Raw genomic sequence first — 23,248 nt, 5'->3', positions numbered from 1 at the left:
CTGAATCATTAAGATAAGAAGACCTGTCTTTAATACAGATTATTTGAGGTAGGATGACATAAACCTTTAATTCTGATCCTGAGCTGGATAGACACACCTTTAATTCAGATTATTTGAGCTGAGAAAACTCACATCTTATTAAGGTCATACCTTCTGATGGAAGCCTATATAAGGACATGGAAAAGGGATGCTTTTGCTTTTTGCCTGCTTGCCCTCACCTTGCCAGTAAGTCCATTCCTTCACTGGTGTTAGAGCCTACTTCTTTGAAACTCCAGCATATCCTGAAGACCAGCTGATTCATCCAGTCTCATGGACTGAACAGCTTCTGAATTCTTGCACTTTCTTTTCATAGCCAACCATTGTTGGATTAACCTGATCACAGCAGGTAAACCATTTTAATAAATCCTCTTTCTGTACATAGATAGATATATAAATATGTACATAATAGGTAGATTTGCATTTCTCTAGCTATGTGTGTACATAGATGATAAATGACTGATAGAAAGATAGAAGGTGATATAGATAGATAGATAGATAGATAGATAGATAGATAGATAGATAGATAAATAGATAGAAATCCATTCTATAAGTTCTACTACTCTAGAGAACCATAATGAATACAGTGAGAAAAGAGTTTGTTTGGCTTAGACACTTCCAGATATAATAGTACATCAGTTTGGGAAATCGGGACAGGAACACAACCAGGGATCATTGTGGAAAGCTGCATAGTGACTTACTCTCAGGCTCACATCCAGCCACTTTTTAATTTTAGTTTTTAGTTCCTTGTGAATTTCTCACCATTTGTCCTGATTAGACTCAGCCTTCATTCCAACTCCTAGATTCACCCCCTTCTCTAGCCACCCATTAAACTTTGTATCAATTAATGATAAAGAAAATACCTGTAGACATGCCTTCAGGCCAATCTGATGGAGACAATTTTCAGTGGGGACTATCTCACATAACTCTTGGTTGTGTCAAGATGACAGCTAATGATAACTAGAAATACCAACTTCTCATAACCAATTTTGCAGTGAATATGTTTTCTTCAGTAAATATGTGCTCTAAAAGAAGAGCATTCACCTATTTCAATAATGTTTCTATTTAAAATAGCCAGCGTCTTGCACTATTGAAGAAAAAAAGTAAGCATGTTTGAAATAAGTGTATCCAATATCTGAAATAAGAGTATCTAAGTAGAGTACCTTGTTATGTACACCTTCTGATGCTTTGTTGTTGAAATATTTACAGTTATACAGATTCCTGATGAATCAATTAATTGACTATTGGCAGAAGAGTTTAAATAGGCTTCTAGATTTTCTATAAAACGTTTAATCAAGCATCCAAATACATAAATTTGTTTTGTGACAAACTGAACTAATGTGGCCCAAGGTACATTCTCCAACATTGAAATGGAGATAGTAGCTATAAAAATGAAAGACTTTTTATAGTACAGAATACTTTCAAACAGGAGAGTCAAATAAAAATATAATGTACACTTGTCTGAGACATGTATTAATTTGCATTAAATTAAAGGATTGGGTAGTTTGTTTATAAACAATGATGCCATATTTTAAATCAGCATTATGTTTTTAATTTTTTTCTGAAAATAATACCCTACTTGAATTCCAACCAATTTGTGGTTTTAGTAATAATTACTCCTGTTTCTTCCTATTTAAAACATAATGAAAATATATCAGTAAAACTCTAATCACTACTTAAATATCTGTAGAAAGTCATTAAGTTTTTTTTTCCACAGTCTGTTTATTTCATAGCTTACTGGCACTAAATCTTTTTAATTTTTCCCATTTGATATAATTTCTCTTTCTGAAACAATTCCTGTGTGTATCCTTTCAATTTTCATATGATACACAGTTTCAGATGAGAAAGTCCTAACACTCATGATGTGGGAATAAACTAACAAATTTGGAGAGCTCTGGAGGTGCCTTGTGCCAGTCTTGAATGGAAAACTTGTTTTCTAAAAGAGTAACATATGCTTCATTCAGCTTTTGAGCAAGCCTGGTACTCAAGACTCTCATTTACCTAATTTATATTAGGTTAGTTAAAGTCTTTCCTCACAGTTTGATTTTGAAGCTTAATACATATTAGAATATACAGCGTTTTAATTCACATCCATTTGCATTTTCCACTTTGTGTATATATTCATTTTATAAAAGTACATTTATTTAAAACTATAGCATCACCTTTTGAAGTCTAGTTTTACTGCTAGATCTAATTGATGTCAACGGTCTACTGAGTACCCATATAAACTCAGTCCACATCCTTACTAAACACTTAAGCAGACATGCACAAAATTACTTCTATAAAATAAACTGGTACATAGCATTTTTTTTACATTTCAATTTCCAACTTTACCTTATCCATGAAAACATTACTGAAATGTTGATATTGTTCCTTTTTGTGTATCAAGTAGCACTGAAGAACCAAATATAAGGCCTCAACAGAGCAGGATTGGCACACTCACTAAACGCCCGATGTGAATACAGAAAGATCATTCCCCAGGAAGAGGATAGTTTTGCAACAAAAGTCTAGAAAACAGTTGGACTTAGGTGTGATTGCCTTGTTTTTCCTGGCTGCCTCTGGTTTTACTCATCTACCTGACTAACAGTCTGAGTGCCAGGGGGTTGTCACTATTTGAAATTTACTTTATTAAAACATCCTTAGTAAATTGGAATTTGTTTTCTTTGGGGAATTTAGCAAACTATCTAATTAAAAACAGACCAATTGAAAACAAAGACAGCAAATTTCAGTTTTGTTTCTATTTCTTCATAATATTAGGATATCATACTTACCCAAAGTCTGAAATTAGATCCCTGGTGAATTACGAGACAACTTCTTGTGACAAGTGTCTACAAAAGTTAGCTGCTGGATTTCCTTAGTAGAAAGTACAATTATTTTGAGTTTGAGTGAGACAGCAAAAATATTCTATTACAAATTTAGAAAATTCACAAAAGTATCCATCAGTTAGTACAGGAAAACTTTTTTTTTCTTCTTTTTTTAATTATAACAGCTCAGCCAATAGCTCAAGTTTATATTTTTATTTCATAATTAACTTAATTTCACATATCAGCCACAGATTTCCCCATCCTCCCTCGTCCCACCCCCCAGCTCTACCACCCAATCCACACCCCACTCCCACCTCCAAGGCAAGGTCTTCCCTGGGTAGTCAGCCCAGCCTGGCAGACTCAGGAAAACTTTTTTTTTTTAATATTAAGTTGGCTCAGAAAATATGGAACTTAAGCAAGGACTTTAAACTCAAGTCTATATATTATCTGAATTTTGTAGGGAAATAAATAAAGAACAATATTCAAAATTTTAATGTCTTTACAAGAATATAATAGAGAAGATCCTGAGTTTGTTGAAGTCATTGTTCAAACCACTAATTAGTTATTTTTATGTACTAGAATTTTCTTAGTTGACCAAGCAGATGGGCATACAGTTTATAGACTGGGAAGATTTTTTTTTCTTTCTCTTCATGGCATATTGTTATTGATAATTCCATTTTCATTAGGGACTATAAGGTAACTGAATGTTACTTTCCTCTATGTTTAATAAATCATGTTTTCCCTTTCTTATTTAATTAAAATTTATATAAGTAATATTAGTTTTGTATTTAAAAATAAAATCTTAAAATATCTGTATATTAGCCAGTATTTTTCTTTGAAATGTCTAACAATTGGGAAAACAACACCTGACTGTATTGTTATGACTTTAGCATGCTCTTACTTTCAGAAAGTTTTTAATTTATATTTCATCTTATGATATCAAGGATATTTTCACACAACAAAATGGTCTTTTACAGACCAGTGTTTTCCTATAGATTGCATTTTCTTTGAAATCTGTGTTGCTGATCAGTGTAATTAAGCAGAAGTTAACAGGACCATTTAAATAAACAGTGTTAGAGATCTGGATGTGTAGAGAGATCTTTCTCCCTCATGTCTTGATCAATTCAAATCAACAACAAAGTTATTTGTTTATACCTGTCCTATATTTGTATTTTACTATGGCATTGGTCTCTGTTTATTAGGCTCTTTTTCTGTGAGACTGAACCTTTGTATAGCTCTTTTATTTCCTCAGATACTCTCCTAATGAATACTAATTCTCTGCACATCTAGGGACTTCTGTAAAATTCCACCTCCACCAGTTTGTAACAGGAACATGCCCCATTCTCTGCTGCTTGCAGCATTTTTCTGATGAATTGTCTTAGTTTTTCTACAAAGTGTGGTAAAATATTGTTTCATTCTCTGCAGGAAATGGTAACCTTTTCAGTCATTTTTTTTTAACATTTACAGTTTTAGATTGCAATGTCATTTACTGAAACTATTACCAGTATTTAGTTTATTCTATTGATTACTAGGTTATAGTATTTGAGAATTATAGTGCTAGAGGCATAATGGATTTTAAGGATCATCTTCAGATAAACTTCAGCTTTCTGACATTAAGTACATGCTTTATATTTAAATTATAAAGAAAACAATGATTTTTGTCTCTCTCTCAAATCTCAGATCTATGTGTTCTCTGACAGCATTATCACAATCAGTCAGTATCAACAGAAATATTTATTCATTTGTAGAAATACAGTGTAGTCCACATAATTGCTCATATTGTCAAAGGAAACCTGTGTTTTGGGCAAAATTAGTGATGTTATGGTATTCATTTTACTTCAGTAAAAACCTTCATAAAAATAGTAAGTTCTTTTATTTTGAGAGGCAATCTTATTCTTATGTTTTTCAATGATGTTGATAAAATTAAACATAGTTTCAAATCAAACCTTGAGTTGACTCATTAAAATAAATTGATGCTGGAATAATTACTTTTCTTACATCCTAGCATATGTTGTAATTTTTCCAGAAAAATTCTTTATTTACTTATATTTATCTTATTACTATACTCATATGAACATCTGTGCCTGCTGTTCTGTATACTTATGAAGCTTTCAAGTCTTCTTTTAGATGCCAGATAGTATAAAATGTAATTTGGAGGTGATATCAATCAAAAATAGTGAAGAATATCACTTTAAAATGAAGTTTTTCCTTCACCTATTTCAATGCTCATTAAAAAAAAGTATATGTACCCAGACTATATCCCCTCCCCTGGGCTCCATGTTCCAATTCACAACTCTGGTTGTTTTACCTGAAGCCAGGCAGGTAAAACCCAAGTCAAGGGACCCAAGTCAAGGGACCCAAGTCAAAACACTACCCATTGCCAGCTAACACTCCCTAAAATTGGCCCAACAGACCCAAATTGTAGTCAGAAGTTTTCTCCGGTCCTGCTAGCCCCTGGCAGTCCCATGGCCCACTTATAGAATAATCACTCAGAAGCTTGTGTTAATTATAAGTGCTTGGCCATTAGATCAGGCTTAATACTGACTAGCTCTTACACTTAAATTAACCCATAATTCATATTTATGTTTGGCCAGGTGGCTTGGTACCTTTTCTCAGTTCTACCTAGTCATCCGGCCTTCTCTGTGTCTGGCTGGAGACTCACCAAAATAGGATAAATAATGGAATATTTTCACTGAATTTGTCAAATGCAAAACAACAAGACATCGTTGATATGTTTATTGCTTGTATATATTGTATATAGTTATTATATTTATTGTATGTAGTTTTTCTTATATTAGTTATTAGTTATAACTTATTTATTTATTTATTTATTTATTAGACAAAAAAAGGGGAAATGTGATATTTTATCTGTGCTCTAATAAGTTAAGCTTTCCTGGAGATCAGAGGAAAAAGCCAGTCATTATAAGTAAGCACAAAAGTCATGCAATGTTAGCACATACCTGAAATCCTATCACTTGGGAGGAGGGGATCTGTCTGGATCTATGTGAGTTGAAGGCCACACTGGGAACAGAGTCAGGCCTGGTGGAACATGCCTTAAATTCCAACACTAGTTAACCATGGAGGTCTGGAGGTCTTTACAGACAGGAAGTGACAGAGCTGGGCAGGAAGAGGAACTGATGCAGCTAGACAGAGAGAGCAAATCAGATGGCAGAACAGCAATGCATATAGGTGTGGGTAGACAAGAAGTAGCTAGCTCTTTTGGAAGCTGCAGTGTTGGTGAGGTAAGGTTAGCTAGCTGTGGCTTTCTCTATTTTCCAACCTCTCAGGTTTTCACCGCTATATCTGGCTCCATGTTTTTCTATTACTAAGACATTTAGAAGTTCATTTACACCAAACTACACTCCTTTCCCTGAGTTCCAAATCCCAGCCTACAACTGTGATAGAAACTTCTACTTTACTGGAGGCCTTGCTAAACTATGAAACCCAGAAACCAAACAGGTACCCAGAATCCCAGAGACCATACAGGTACTTGAAACCACAGAGGCAATGTTGATACCCAAAATTCCAGTGTTCTTTCAGGCTGCAAAAACCCCAGAGGAGATATTCTACTAGACCAGAAGACTCACCAATCACCGGAACCCCATAGCCACTTGGACTAGAAAACCAGAGTGAAAACAGAAATCAAGGAACAAAAACCCTCATCCAACAAAGACAAACACAGGAATAAATACCTAGACATATAATCATCCTAAACCCAGAAGACCTAATGCCAGTGTAAAAACACAATCAACAACAGAATGGGCAACATGTCACCACCAGATACCAGCTATCCTATGACAACAAGACCTGAAACTTTCCATATAACTGAAGCACAAAAAAAGACCTTAAACCAGCTTTATGAAAATAAAAGCAGTTCTTAAAGAGTAAATGGAAATCTCTTAAAAATTGAAAAGACAAAAAATTGGAGGAAATCAATAAATCCCTTTAAAAAGTCCAAGTAAGCCAAGAAAAAAAGAATAAACAGATGAAGGAAACTGTTCAAGACCTGAAAATGGAAATAGGAGCAATAAAGAAAGCACAAACAGGGAATTTTGTAAATGGGAAATTTGGGTAAGTGAACAGGAACTGTAGAAGCCAGCATCACCAATAAGATACAAGAGATGTAAGAGAGAATCTCAGCCATTGAAGATATAATAGAAGAAATAGATACGTTGGTTAAGGTAAAGTTAAATATGAAAATCTTCCTAACACTAAACATCTAGGAAACGTAGAACACCGAGGGAAGACTAAACTTAAGAATATTAGTAACAGCCAGGTGGTGGTGGTAAAAGCCTTTAATCCCAGTACTTGGGGGACAGAGGCAGATGGATCTCTGAGTTTGAGGCCAGTCTGTTTGACAGAGTGAGATCCAGGACAGGCTCCAAATATACACAGAGCAACCCTGTTTCAAAATAAATAAATAAATAAATTAATTAATTAATAATAATAGGACCAGAAGAAGAATTCCAGCTCAAAGACCAGAGAATATATTCAGCAAAATCATAGTAGAGTCTGGCGCCTTAGACCACTCGGCCATCCTGACACCACTCATAGGAGGATACTAGATGTGGAACAAGGATGACTGGACTGCTACTCACATCACCAGGGAGGCTACCTGGAAAACAGGACTCCAAGAAAGACACGGGGATCGCACCAATGACGGAGAAATGGATGAGATCTACATGAAGAGCCTGGACATGAGTGGGGGTAATGAAGGGCAAGGGTCAAGGGAAAGAGAGCTTGGGGGAATGGGAGATCCCACTGGATCAAGAACAAGGAATTGGAGACCACGGTAAATGAAGAACACATGAGAATAGGAAGAAGCAAAGTGCTAGAGAGGTCCACAGAAATCCACAAAGATACCCCCACAATAGACTGCTGGCAATGGTTGAGAGACAGCCGGAACTGACCTACTCTGGTGATGGGATAGCCAAACACCCTAATTGTCATGCTAGAAACTCCATCCAAAGACTGTGGGATCTGGATGCAGAGATCCACGGCTAGGCCCTGGGTGGAACTCTGGGAGTCTAATTAGAGAGAAAGAGGAGGGTTTATATGAGCGAGAATTGTTGAAACCAAGGTTGGATAAAGCATAAGGACAAATAGCCAAATGAATGGAAACACATGAACTATGAACCAAAGGCTGAGGGGCCCCCAACTGGATCAGGTCCCCTGAATGGGTGAGAGAGTTGATTGGCTTAATCTGTTTGGGAGGCATCCAGGCAGTGGGACTGGGTCCTGTGCTCATTGCATGAGTTGGCTGTTTGAAACCTGGGGCTTATGCAGGGTCAATTGGCTCGCCATGGGAGGAGGGGACTGGACCTGCCTGGACTGAGTCTACCAGGTTGATCTCAGTCCTTGGGGAAGGCTTTGCCCTGGAGGAAGTGGGAATGGGGATTGGGCTGGGGGGAAGGGGAAAGGCAGGAGGGGGGAGAACAAGGGAATCCGTGGCTGATATGTAGAACTGAATTGTATTGTTAAATAAATAAATAAATAAATAAATAAATAAATAAATAGATAGATAAAAATTTTTAAAAAAATCATAGTAGAAAATTTTTTAAACATAAGAAGTGCTATAATAAAAAAAGTTTGAAGAATACCAAATAGATTGGAACAGAAAAATGGCCTCATTGTACATGATAATTAAAACACTAAACATACAGAACAAATAATGAATATTAAAAGCTTCAAGGGAAGAAGGCCAAGTAATATATAAAAGCAGACCTCTTGAAATCACACCCAACTTCACAAAGGAAACCCAAAATGCCAGAGCACCTAGACAGACATGTTATAGACTCTAAAAGATCACCATTGCCAGTCCAGATTATGTGAAACAAAACTTTCAATCACCATGGAAGGAGAAAACAAGGTATTTCATGATAAAAACAATATCTATCCAAAATGCAGCTCTATGAAAGGTACCAGAAGGAAAATTCCAACACAGGGAGGTTAACTATACCCACAAAAACACAGGCAATAAATAACCTCACACCAGCAAAACCCAAAGAAAGAACACACACACACACACACACACACACACACACACACACACCACTAACACCAACACCAACACCAAAATAAGAGGAATTAGTAAAATCATTGATCATCAACTCCCCAACAAAAAGTCATAGGCTACGAGAATGGATACAAAACAGGATTCTTCTTCTGCTGCATACAAAAAAACACACCTCAACACCAAATATAGACATTACCTCAGAGTAAAGATTGGAAAAATATTTTCCATTAAAATGGACCTAACAAGCAAGCTGGTGTAGTTATCCTAAGAGTTAACAAAGTAGACTTCAAACCAAAATTAATCAAAAGAGATGGAGGACATTTCATATTCATCAAAGGAAAAATCCACTAAGAAAATACAGCAATTCCAAACAATTATGCCTCAAATTTAAGGACACCCACATTTATAAAGAAGCATTACTAAAGCTTAAATCACATATTGAAACTCACACATTAAATGTGAAAGACTTCACCATCTCAGTCTCACCAGTAGATAGGTCATAATGACAAAAACTAAAAAGAGAAGTAATGCAGCTTACAGACATTATGACTCAAATGGACCTAAGAGATAATTACAGAACGTTCCACCCAAATGTAAAACAACATACCTTCTTCTCAGTACCTTATGGAACATTCTCTAAAGTTGACCAAATACTCAGTCAAATACCAAGTCTCAATAGATGGAAGAAAATTGAAACAACCCTTTGTACCTTATCAGGCCACTTTGGATTAAAGCTCGATTTCAACAACAATAGAAACTACAAAAAGTCTACAAATGCATGGAAACTGAACAACTTTCTATTGCATCACCACTGGGTCAAGTAAGAAATATATTAAAAATTTCCTAGAAGTCAATGAAAATAAATGCACAAAATACACAAGCATTTGGGACACAATAAAAGCAGTGTTAAGAGGCAAGTTCAAAGTACTAATGCTTTGAAATATTAGAAAAATCTCATACTAGCAACCTAACAGCACATCTGAAAGCTCTAGAACAATAAAGAATCAAGCAAACCCAAGAGGAGTCTAAGGCCTAAAATAATCAAATGGAGGACTGAAATCAATAAAATAGAAACAAAGAGGAGAATACAAAGAATCGATGAAACAAAGAGGTAGTTCCTTGTGAAAACCAACAAGATAGACAAATCCTTATTCAAACTACCTAAAAGGCCGAGAGAGAGAATATCCAAATTAACAAAATTAGAATGAAAAGGGGATATAACAACAGACACCAAAGAAATCCAAATGATCAATAAGTCATACTTAAAAAGCTATACTTCACAAAAAAAAAGAAAATCTAAAAGAAATGGGCAATTTTCTCAATAGATACACTTAATAAAGTTAAATCAAGACCAAATAAACACTTTAAATTTATCTACAACCTCTCTTTAAATAGAGGCAGTCATTAAAAGACTCCAACCAAAAACGACCAGAAACTTACTTTTTAACACGGAATTTTACCAGACTTCTAAAGAAGAGCTAATAATCCTCAAATTATCCCACAAATTAGAAACAAAAGGAACACTGTCCAATTCATCTTATGAGGCCACAGTAACCCTGATACCCCAACCACACAAAAACTCAACAAAAAGAATTACAGATTTATTTTCCTCAAATTAGAAAGAAAGAATCAATCTTACACTATTTGCAGATGATATGATAGTATTCATAAATGAACACAAAAATTGTACCAGGGAACTCATACAGCTGATAAACACCTCAAAAAATCAGTACCCCTTTCATATACAAATGAAAAATGGGCCTAGAAAGAAATCAGAGAAACATCACCCTTTACAATAGCCACAAATAACATAAAATATCTTGGGGTAACTCTAACCAAACAAGTTGAAAGACACATATGACAAGAACTTTAAGTCCTCAAAGAAAGAAATTGAAGAAGATAACAAAAAATGGAAAGATCTCCCTTGCTCTTGGATAAGTAGGATAAACATAGTAAAAATGGCAATCTTACCAAAAGCAATCTACAGAGTCAATGCAATTCCCATAAAAATTCCAACACAATTCTCCACAGACCTAGAAAGAACAATACTCAGCTTCATATGGGAAAAAAAAAAAAAACAGGATAGTCAAAACAATCTGGTACAATAAAGGAAACTCTGGAGATACCACCATCCCTGTCTTCAAGCACTATTATAGAGCTATAGTAATAAAAACAGCTTGGATCAAGAACAGAGAGTGAGAACAAGGAATAAGAGATCATGATAAATGAAGACCACATGAGAATAGGAAGAAGCAAAGTGCTAGAGAGGTCCACAGAAATCCACAAAGATACCTCCACAATAAACTACTGGCAATGGTTGAGAGAAAGCCCGCATTGACCTACTCTGGTGATAGGGTGGCCAAACACCCTAATTTTCGTGCTAGAAATCTAATTCAATGACTGAGGGAACCCAATGCAGAGATCCATGGCGAGGCCCCAGGTGGAGCTCCAGGAGTCCAATTGGCGAGAAAGAGGAGGGTTTGTATGAGTGAGAAATGTTGAGACCAAGTTTGGAAAAAGCACAGAGACAAATAGCCAAAGGAATGGAAACACATGAACTATGAACCAATAGCTGAGGAGCCCCCCAACTGGATCAGGCCCTCTGGATAAATGAGACAGCCGATTAACTTGAACTGTTTGGAAGGTACCCAGGCAGTGGGACTGGGACCTGTCCTTAGTGCATGAGCTGGCTGTTTGGAACCTGGGGCTTATGCAGGGACACTTTGCTTAGCCTGGGAGGAGGAGACTGGACCTGTCTGGACTGTATCTACCAGGTTGAGCTGAATCCCCAGAGGAGTCTTTGCCCTGGAGGAGATGGGAATGGGAGGTGGGCTGGAGGGAAGGAGGGGTGGGGGTGGAGGTTTTGGGGGGTGGGGGTGGGGGCTTGGTGTGGTGGGGGTTGGAATGGGGAGGACAGGAGAATCCATGACTGATATGTAAAATTAAATTAATTATAAAAAAAAGAAAAGAAATAAATAAAAAATAGAGTAGCTTACATACAATATATGACATATTTGTAAACAATAAATATTTACTAATTAAAAAAAAACAGGTTGGTATTGGCATTAAAAAAACAGACACAGGGATCAAGAGAATTCAACTGAAGACCCCGACATTAAACCACACACTTATGAAACACCTAATTTTTGACAAAGAAGCCCAAATTGTACAATGGAAAAAAGAAAGCATCTTCAACAAAATGGTGTTGGCATAACTAGACATCAACATGTAAAAGATTATAAGTAGATCCTTATCTATTGCCATGCACAAAACTCAAGTCCAAATGGATCAAAGATTTCAACATAAATCCAGCTACAGTGAACCTGATAGAAAAGAAAATGGGAAGTAGCCTTGAAGGCATTGGCACGGGAGACCACTTCCTAAATATAACACTAGTAGCACAGACACTGAGAGCAACAATTACTAAACAGGACCTCATGAAACTGAAAAGCTTCTGTAGGGCAAAGGACAACATTAATAAGACAAAATGGCAGCCTACAGAATAGGAAAAGATCTTCACCAAGTCCCCATTTGACAGAGAGTTGATCTCAAAAATATATAAAGAACTCAAGAAACAAGACATCAAAATATCAAATAATCCAATTAAAAATGCATATATAAACAGAGAATTCTAAGTAGAATAATCTCAAATGGCTGGAAGACATTTAAGGAACTGCTCAACATCCTTAGCCATCAGGGAAATAAATGCAAATCAAAATGCCTCTGAGATACTATCTTACACTTCTCAGATTGGCTAAGATCAACAGCACTGATGACACCTTATGTTGGAGAGGATGTGGAGTAAGGGGAACACTCTTGCACTGTTGGTGGGAGTGGAAACTGTACAGCCACTCTGGAAATCAGTTTGGTGGGTTCTCAGAAAATTGGGAATCAAGCTACCTCAAGACCCAGCAATATCACTCTTGGGCATATATCCAAAAGATGCTCAATCATACCACAAGGACACTTGCTCAACTCTGTTCATAGCAGCATTATTCATAATAGCTAGAATCTAGAAACAACCTAGGTGCCCCTCAACTGAAGAATAGATAAAGAAAATGTGGTATATTTACACAATGAAGTATTACTCAGCTGTAAAAAACAATGACATCATGAAATTTGTAGGCAAATGGATGAAACTAGAAAAAATCACCCTGAATGAAGTAACTCAGACAGAGAAAGACAAACATGGTATGTACTCACTCATAGCAGGATATTAGATGCAAAGCAAAGAATATCCACAACCTCAGAAAAGCTAGGTAAAAAGGAGGACCTTAAGAGAGATATGCATGGAGTTCCCCAGGAAAAGGAAATATTTAAGATCTCCTGGGTAAACTGGGATTGGAGGTAGAAAGGAAGGGATGGAGGAACATGAAGGATAGGGATCAAGATGGCTGAGTTGAGGGAGGGACAGACAGCAAGAACAATTAAAGAGATATCTTGATAGAGGGACACATTATGGATTTAGGAAGAAACCTGGTGTTAGGGAAATTGCCAGTAATCCACAGGGATGACCCCAGCTAAGACTCTTAGCAGTAGTAGAGAGGGTACCTGAATTGGCTTTCCCCTGTAATCATATTAGTGAATACCCTAATTGTCATCATAGAACCTATATCCAGTAACTGATGGAAGCAGGTACAGTGATCTACAAACAAGCATGGGCTGATCTCCTGGAGATCAGTTGAAGTGAGGGAGGGGGATCATATGAGCAAGGAGGGGGTCAAGATCATGATGGAGAAAACCACAGAGACAGCTGACCTGAGCTAGTGGGAGTTCACAGACTCTGGACTGACAGCTGGGGAACCTTCATGGGACTGGGCTCTCTGAATGGGGGTGACAGTATTGTGGCTTGGTCTGTTTGTGGGGCTCCTGGCAATTATTACTGTAATTAAAGAGGCAATTCCATATAATTTATCTGGTAATCAGGAGAGGTTTATTTCTGGGGTAATTTATAGCCAAAGGGATTGCTTACAGGATCTAGGAGAGATGAGATACCATCCAGCTTCCAGGACCACAAGGTATCCAGAAAGGACTTGTTTTTGCAAAGTTCAGCAGTCACTTTCCTTTGTGTCTTGCATGTCCACTTTGGACAGTATATGTTCAGCAATCAAGGGCAAGGAGTTTCTAGCCCAAATGGCTAGCTTTGCAACATTGGAAGCAAACTCTGTATGGAGGTTCTTTGATGCCCATTATTCTTTTGTGAAGTAGATTGTTGCTGTCAGGACCAGATGTATCTCAAGTGGCATGAAAAGCACTATGGTAACAAAACATTTTAAATGCCATATTCTGTAGGTCTTTGAAGTGTTTGAAAACTATCTATCAAAAATATATCTCTGGTCAGGCGATGGTGGCACACACCTTTAATCTCAGCACTCAAGAGGAAGAGCCAGGCAGATCTCTGTGAGTTCAAAGCCAGCCTGGTCTACAGAATGAGATCCAGGATAGGCACCAAAACTATACAGAGAAACCCTGTCTTGAAAAAAACGGAAAAAAAAAATCTCTGGATGATCTTGTAAACATACTTAGTATAACTGCAAGTTTGACTGTTATAGGTGACTAACTACTAACCTGTGTTTCTTAATCACCCACTGCAATTTAAATGAGCTACATAAGCACAATACCACAAACAAGGGTAGAATCTCTGGATGATCTTGCAAACATACTTAGTATAACTGCAAGTTTGACTGTTATAGGTGACTAACTACTAACCTGTGTTTCTTAATTACCCACTGCACTTTTAAATGAGCTCCATAAGCACAATACCACAAACAAGGGTAGAAACCTACGTACTCTATAACAAAAATAACTTTAAATTTGCATCAATATACCAAAATCCACACCAATGTAAAATATTTGAGATGAATAGTTGTCTTTTTATCCTATATTCCTATATCCCCACTAAATAGTGACAAACATCCATATGCTACTAAATGACCAAAATCTACGCACTCCACCTCCTGGGAATTCAGGTATCATGCTCTGATTTCTGCTATCTTAGGGTGATGGCATGTTTAGGGAACCCTGAGAAAATTGAGATAATAGTCAAGTCTTGATTAAACCGGTTTTAACATTTGTTTTACAGTCTCAGAACTGTTCCCATGCAGAGTGATCAGTATATATGTCATCTGTATTGTAGCTTTTCTTGGTTTATTTCTTTGTATCTGTAGCCAAGATTTTCAGGAGCTCTCTCCTGATCAAACCTGATCTCTATTAACCTTGACAGAATCAATAGATAGCCTTTCATTTCTGTGGAAACAAAAACATAACCTCATCCCCAATGTAATACATTTTCTGATATCCATTTTAAAATTAAGATATCCTTAAAGTATCTAGACTGGTTTAATTTAGCAGTCCCTTTTACAACCCCATGTCTCTCAGCAGCAGGTAATTGCTTAGCATTCAAAAATTCAAAGCTAACATAATACCATACAGGACCCTGACTCCATGTGTGTTTCTCATCATTACATGGCTTTTTCCCTTTACTTTACTCTCTGTTTAGAGACTTTATTATTTATAAACCACTTACATTTTTCTATGACTGTCTATACCCATATTCTTTACTTTCATAAGTCTACACACATTTTAGATGTTCTTTCCATCTAGCCGTGTCTTTACTATGTGGCTGTAACCTTTTCTGACCACATGAGCCAAACCTTAAACTGCTAAATAGCTAAACCTTGAACTGCTAAGCAGCTTTGCACTGGCACCTGGCTCTGCTCTAATCAGGTCAATAAAAGCCAAGCTGTAAGCCCATTTAAGCCTTTAACTGGGGGTGGGGGCTGTATTCAACTGTCCTTGCTCTGGGAAACTCATGCCTGCTTGCACTATGGCAGGCCTTTTTACTTAGCTTGCTGTTTCTGCTTAAAACCAGCTACTCAAGTGTTTGCTGTATGGTAGAACCTCTTAAAGGATCCATATCTGGTTGTTCGTTTTTTCCAACTTTCTCAGGCCCTATATGGAAATGTGGGCCTCATGTTGGAAAACTAAATGTAGCAGGCTTTCTTTTGTGCCAACAGCCAGCTCCCAGATCATGGCATGGAAACATTGTTAGTTACGAATCCTCAACTTTATCTTATGCTTATCCCACTAACTTTCATAACTTTAACCTGTTTCTCTTTACCTATGTTTTGCCTCATGGCTTGTTACCTTTCTTTCTTTCTATGCTATACTCATAGATTGTTGCCTAGTCCAATTGTCAACAGAGAAGCTTCATCTAGCAACTGATGGAAACAGATGCAGAGAACCACAGACAAACTAGGTGGAGCTAAGGGAAACCAATGGAAGAGGGAAGAAAGGAATGTGGGAGGCAGAGGGGTCAAGGACACCACAGGAAAACCTACAGAATCAACTAAACTGGGCTCATTGGTGTTCATAGAGACTGAACCACCAACCAGTGGGTTTCATGGGACTGACCTAGGCTCACTGCACACTTTTGCAGTTGTGTAGCTTGGCCTTCTTCTGGGACAACTAACAGTGGGGCAGAGGCTCTCTCTGACTCTGTTTCACACATTTGGGCCCCTCCCCTCCTACTGGGTTGCCTAGTCCAGCCTTAATAGGACAAGCGGTGCCTAATTTTACTGCAACTTGATATTCTATGGCTGACTGATATGCATGGGAGGCCTGTGCTTTTCTGAAAAGAAAGTAGCAGGAGTGTATTGGGAAGGTGGCAGAGGGGAGGTTGGTTATAAAGGACTGGGAGGAGAAGAGGAGGAAGAAAGGGGAAATTGTGGTATGGCTGGGGAAAATTAATTAAAATTAATTTTAAAAAGAAAAAAAATATGTGTTTCTGGGTTTTGGTGTGTGTGTCTGCATATGAATGTGAAGCAGACACGTGTGATCATAGCAGGTTGCTTATCTATAGGTCAGAGACAACTAGCTAGAATGGATTCTTGCCTTCCATCATGTGATCCCAGGAGAAGAAATAAAGTTGACTACATGATTATTTGATTTGGAAAATACTGTTGTATTAAGCCTTTTAATATTTTCCCCCTACTTTCTACTTGTCATTAGTTTCATTAAGATATAATTGGCATATTTGTCCATAGAAAGTATATAATAAGCTAAGTATTTTGCATGTATTCTACTCAGAGCAAAACTATTACTGTTACCAGGATTAGGAGCCCATCTATTGTTTTGGGTATTTATCATGACTCTTTGGAGTTCTTTTTATGGTGAATCTATCTATATTTCATCTGTAATAAAATATCTTTTCGAAAGTTCTACTCAGTTTTGAAAATTTGAGTTATTTCCTCATTATTGAGATGATGGAGTTTCTAATTTTGGGAATCATGTCTTTACCAAATACACAATTTTACTTCACAATTTTATCATATTATTAATTTCTTTTACAAGTGTACACATGCATGTGTGGTATGTCAAGATGTCCTTGCCATGGAAGGTGTGCCTTGGTTGGAGGGTAACTTGTGGGAGTGAGTTCACTAAGTTTAATAGAATAGATCTCAGAGTGTGCAGGTGTGCCTTATTTATAACTACTCGAATTTTGTCATTTAGTATATAATGAAACCTTGACATTGAAAAAATAAAACAGTGTGAATATTTCCACATTCAGCACTTCTAACATATACTGGACCTGAAGTATGGTGATATTTTATCTATGTACCCCAATAAAGCTTAACTGAGGATCAGAGGAAAAGCCAGCCACTATATTAAACAGATGTCAGGCAATGGTAGCCTTTAAACCTAGCATTCAGGAGGCCAAGATTCATCCAGATCTCTGTGAGTTCAAGGCCACACAGGGATCAGAGCCTCACATGGTGGCACATGTCTTTATTTCCCAGCACTAGTTAATCATAGAGGTCTGGAGGTCTCTACAGACAGACATGAAGTGACAGCTGGGCAGAGAAATGAAGAGTGATGGCAGGCAGAGAAATGATATAGGCATGACTATACAGGAAGTAGGTCTCTTTGGAGGCTGAGAAGTTGATAAAGTAAGGTTGGCTGTGGCTTGTCCTGTTCCTCCAATCTCTCAGTTTTAACCCCAATATTTGGCTGTTTTTTTTTTATTAGTAAGACCATTTAGCAATTTGTCTGAAGACCAGCAAAGACCAGAGTGAAGTGTGAGAATCTAAGGAAATTACTTATAACTTTTCCTTAAGTAAGAACCCAAGAAAACTGAGGCTTCAGAAAACAATGTCTCCCACTCTACCCTCTACCCAAACAGCACATGTAACCTGAAGGAACCAGAGGGAGCTGAACTTGACTTATCAACTCATGGCAGCCATGCCTGCAATTTCTCCCATAGGTATTTTTTTTTTAACCTCTCATTTTCTATTAGTCTTTTCTAGTGCATATGCTTATCATGTTTTTTTCTCTTATTTGTACATTGCTCCCTTAGGTGTTAAGACTGAAGATTATGTTTCCTCCCCCAGCCCACTATAAGGCATTATTTTCTATAATCCAGCTATATTTCATATAGACCTCCACTTATTCCTGTGTCTTTTTGTCGTCTCATCCTTAGCCCCTCTTTATACTTCCTAATCACAATATTCCACAGCTTTAGCAATATCTAAAATATGTGGACCTTTATCAGTATACAGACTTCTCCATCTGAGCCATGTTACTAACTTAAATTTTGCTTTTTTCAAAGTTAATAGAATACTTAATTCTTAACATTACATTCTCATCCTTGATCCATTCTATTGCTGAAACTTTCCAAAGTCTTTTGAGTTACAATTATTTCTATTATTATTTTTAATTTTAAGTATTTCCAGATGGTTTTCTTCAGTATGTTGATCTCTTTTTAATTCTTCTTTCAAATCCTCTATCACCTTCTACATATCATTCAATTCTTTGCTTGTGTCTTTGAACACCCAATCATTCTTTGAATTGTCTCCCTGGGATTCACTTTCACTATACAGTAAGGTTAATAATTTTTGGAGGAGTCTGGAAGATATTAGTAACTGCACTAAATACATAGGGACAAGTTAACTTTCAGGAGATCAAGGCCATAGCTATATTCCACCATATTTTGTGGTCCATGGATGTTTACATTAATTATACCATAGTTTATCAAGAATTACTACCAGATAACACAATGAAGTATCCAACCAGAAAGAAATTAAGATCATTATCTTTGGCCTGGTGCTACAATCAAGGGTAGCCAAAAAACTTGACTGTCACTGTGGGCCTTACTAGCTTGGAACTCCATAAGTTTCTTAGGCTTATAATACAGGTGGACATACGGACATTAGGGGTGGTCCTTTACTTGATGACTATAGGATATCCTAATTTTTGAAGGAGTCTTCTAATGGGGGCTTTGGAAGCAAGATCTCAGTGGAATAATAAACATTCTGAATCACTTTTCAAAAGACCTGCCTAACAAACTAATCTCCTTTTTTGATTTACAGCTCCAAGCTTTGCCTGGTGGTGAATAAAATCATGGTATTCCAGTGGCTTACACCAATCCATAAGGGTTCAACCATTCACTGGAATGAGGCCAATCCATAAAGGTTCATCCATTCATTGGAATGAGGCCAATCCACAAAGGTTCATCCATTCATTGGAATGAGGCCAATCCACAAGGGTTCATCCATTCATTGGAATGAGGCAGTCATCCTCTGTCCCCACCCTTCATGCAACGGTCCAATCACTGACCTTAGTCTCGACAATCAAGCCTTCTGAGATTTTTTTTGTTATATTGAAAATGTAATGAAAAATGTCATGCTAATTTTATTTGAATGAGTGTGTGTGTGTGTGTGTGTGTGTGTGTGTGTGTGTGTGTGTGCATGCATGTGTTGGGCGGAAGAGTAGGGCTGGTCAATGGAGTTTAGCTCTATGACCCAAGTTCTGTCTGTCCCTCAGGAAGTGGGGCCTTTCACCTCCTCTGAAGATTTTACATCTCTATCTGTCTCACTGCCCCCAAGGAAAAGGTCAATCAAGCCTACCCTTCACTCCATGCTCCATTCACCCTTACGTGTAAAAGACAACAGCCATCAGGTAGAGGGCTGGAGATGAGCCCCTCAGCCAGCCATTCTCTCCTGACTACAGAAAAACTCCCACTCCTGTCATAGCTGCCACCACCTATAACAAAATACTGTGGCTGTTCCTTAAAACATCTCACACAGCAGTGGGAACCAGGCAGAGCACACCATATCTGAGAAGAATGCCCTCCCCAATGGATCTTTCCACAGTGAACCTCCAGCCTCAAATCTGAGGCCAGAGCATAGGCTACAAAGTGCTGCCTGGGAAACTTTGGTATTGCTGACAGCCACCTCAGAAAAAACCCTGTAACTATAGAAACAAATCACTCTGGCAAAATGAGGGGCATTTGAGGATATTGACAAGAATAACAATTAACAGTTGTCAGCCAGTGAACACTAAATTCAATGTACCCTGCACTCATCGTGGTGGGGACCTTCATGGTGTGGACTCTCAGAGCAGCAGGTATGAAATATGCAGAAGTCAGTGTTACTCTATACTAGACTGACTGAGCCAGAGACCTAGTCCAGTCACAAGTGATGTGGCATTGATGGAGGTTTCTACATGTGGGACTCCAGCAAGTTGGATCTCCAGTCATTGAGGACTCTATCCAACAAGACCCTGTGATCAGGGTCCCTATACATGTTTTCTGTTCTTTACTAAACTTCCTTTACAATACTGTTAAGTAGCATATTTTTTTCCTTTTATTTTGTTATTTTGACCCCAGGATCATTTATTTTTCCTGTTTTATAAAACTTCCTTGCCATAATAGCTTATGTTTAATTATAATTGACATATCCTTTGATATTGAAGATATTAAGAGCATGCTACTCCAAAATGCCACTTGAACATATTGGCTCGTTTGAATAAAATCCTTTAAGAAGCAACATTTGTAAGCCAATCACTCTGAGATTCATAATATAGTTTTATAGTAATTGCTCAAATTTTCATTCTAAGTATACCCTCTATCCTAGAAAGAAAATTTGTTCTTGTCATTGTAGAGGGAAGTTGAACCTGAGAGAATTCTACCTGAACTTTGTTAAAATGATTCTCATCTTCTAACCTCTCCACATAATTTAGTTACATTTTCACAACTTACTACTCTTTGTCTAATTTGGCATATAAGCATGAAATTCCACTGCCTTTTAGGTATTTATGTTTTTTATGAGAGCTCCTATGACTCATAAAGCTTACTTTACATAAATTTGTATTGTTTTCTCCTGTTGATCTGTTTCACTTCAATTTTATTCTCAAGCTAAGATGCTAAACCATAATGATACAGATGGAAATTGTTCCCTAGCCTAGGACATTTACACATTACTTCCATGTCAAGAAACTTAACACATAAACAAGGTTTCTGAAAGGCTAAAATATTAATTGTACAAGGAGGCCAAGATTCCCTTCTCGATATGGGAACAACCCATTCAGGTTGCTCAATATTGTTATTGATGTATGTAGAATTCTTTCTGCAATGAATACTGCCTTTAAAGCATGTTAGTCATGTGTTAATGAAAATTCATTAACTATAACCTCAAAATGAATGTCCACTGCTTAGCCTCAGGTTTCTGAAAACTGAAAATACTTACAGAGTTTAACAATTGCTGATGACTAGTTCTTACCTCTAGTGGTTTTTATTCTACTATAGTTTTGGCTGAAAAACAAAATAACATGGGCTGTTCTCACTCACCAGTTTGTCTTTCCATCTCTATCTTCAATCAAATGTCTTGAATAATCTTTAAAATTAGCAGTTCAGCCTATGAATCCTAATTTTTGAACATTGAAATTATATTATGGTTATCTAATTTCTCTCTCCCTTTTCCTTCCTCTAACCCCTCCCACATACCTTGCTCTCAGCAAGTTCATGGTCTCATTTAATTGTTTTTATGAACACAGACACAGACACACAGACACACAGACACACACACACACACACACACACACACACACACACACACACACACACGCACATTCCTGAATATAAAACCACAGCCTTCTAAGTCCATAAAATGATTCTTGTATGTACATGTTTTCAGAGCTGATCATTTGGTATTGGATAACCAATTGGTGTGCTCTTCTCTGGGGAAAAATATTTCTCATGCTCTCAGCATTTCTCCCTTGTTTGTAGTTCTTTGTCTAGGCTTGAGGACTTGTATAATTCTCCCTTTTCATATTAGCATGTACATGATGTCATCCTTGTTCAAAATTGTTTAGACAGTTGCGTAGATGAGATTTCCAGGTTGTAACACTACCCTAGTAAGTATCTCATGGCTCACTGGTACCTCCTTTCAACTGTGGTTGTCAAGTCCAGGGGTCAGATTTGCAATTCTGGGTGTTCATTGAATTGATCAAAGGAGGTTTTCAGGATGGCTATGAAAGAGTAAGTGTACTTTTACCTGTAACTTTCATTCCTTAAAGAGAGAGGACATGTTCAAATGATTCATTAATTATCACCTAAGTGTGGTAATAACTGTCTTTCAAGGAATTGGTTCATACCATCAAAGGTGTCAGAATTTGATTCAAAGTTTTGTTTTATTTTTATTATAACTTAATTTAGTGACCAAACACTAATTTGTTCTCCACTCTTGATTAATTGGTATAATTCTAAACAAGTTATTTTTATTTCTGAAATTATCACATTTTAACATTAATGTTTCTAATATTCTTCACTAATTTTTTTCAAATGCATTGATTTTCTTTCTACCATATTCTTCCTGAGGCTTGCTTTAACTTGTGTTTTTTTTTTTATAAAAAATTATCAGGTAGAGAGTTAAAATATTGATTTGAAGACACATTACTTTCCTAATGCAAGCACAATTAATTATGTATACTTTCTTGGGAGTATCTGAACTATATCCTGTTTTTAAAAATAAGTTTTATTAAGTTTTAATCCAACTTAAAAAATTTTAATCTTTTGTTTTTGTGCTCTGATAAATCCAACTGTCTAGAAATACATTGCTTAATTTAAATCTCTTTTGGATGTTCTATTTTAATTTTGTTTTTGATATCTAATCTGACTCTGCCATAATCAAGATATGCATTAATTATTTTATCACATTTTGAAATTTATTTTGACCACTTGGACCATTATTATTATGAAGGTTCCATGTGCTCTGGACAATGTATCAAGGAGTTGTTCTTGTATAAAGTATTATGTATTGTTAATTATGCCAATTTTTTTGCTGGTGTTCATTTAAACTTTTCAATCTACACTGATTTTTAGGTCTACTTTATAACTACGATGGGAGTGTTATAGCCTGGAATAATTAGCTTTTGTTAATTTGACACAAACCAGAATCACCTGAAATGAGGCAGCCTTGAGGAAGCGCCTCCAACAGATTTACCTGTGGGCACGTCTCTTGAGCATTTTATTCTTAGATTTTCATTGTCTTTTCTTTTTGAGACTAATATAATTACACTCATTTCTTCCTTCCTTTTCCTCCCTTCAACCCCAATT

Source organism: Peromyscus leucopus, chromosome 3 (assembly GCF_004664715.2).
Source record: "Peromyscus leucopus breed LL Stock chromosome 3, UCI_PerLeu_2.1, whole genome shotgun sequence".
Lineage (NCBI taxonomy): Eukaryota > Metazoa > Chordata > Mammalia > Rodentia > Cricetidae > Peromyscus > Peromyscus leucopus.
The sequence above is the reverse complement of the archived record's forward strand: the minus strand, read 5'-3'. Positions refer to the sequence as shown.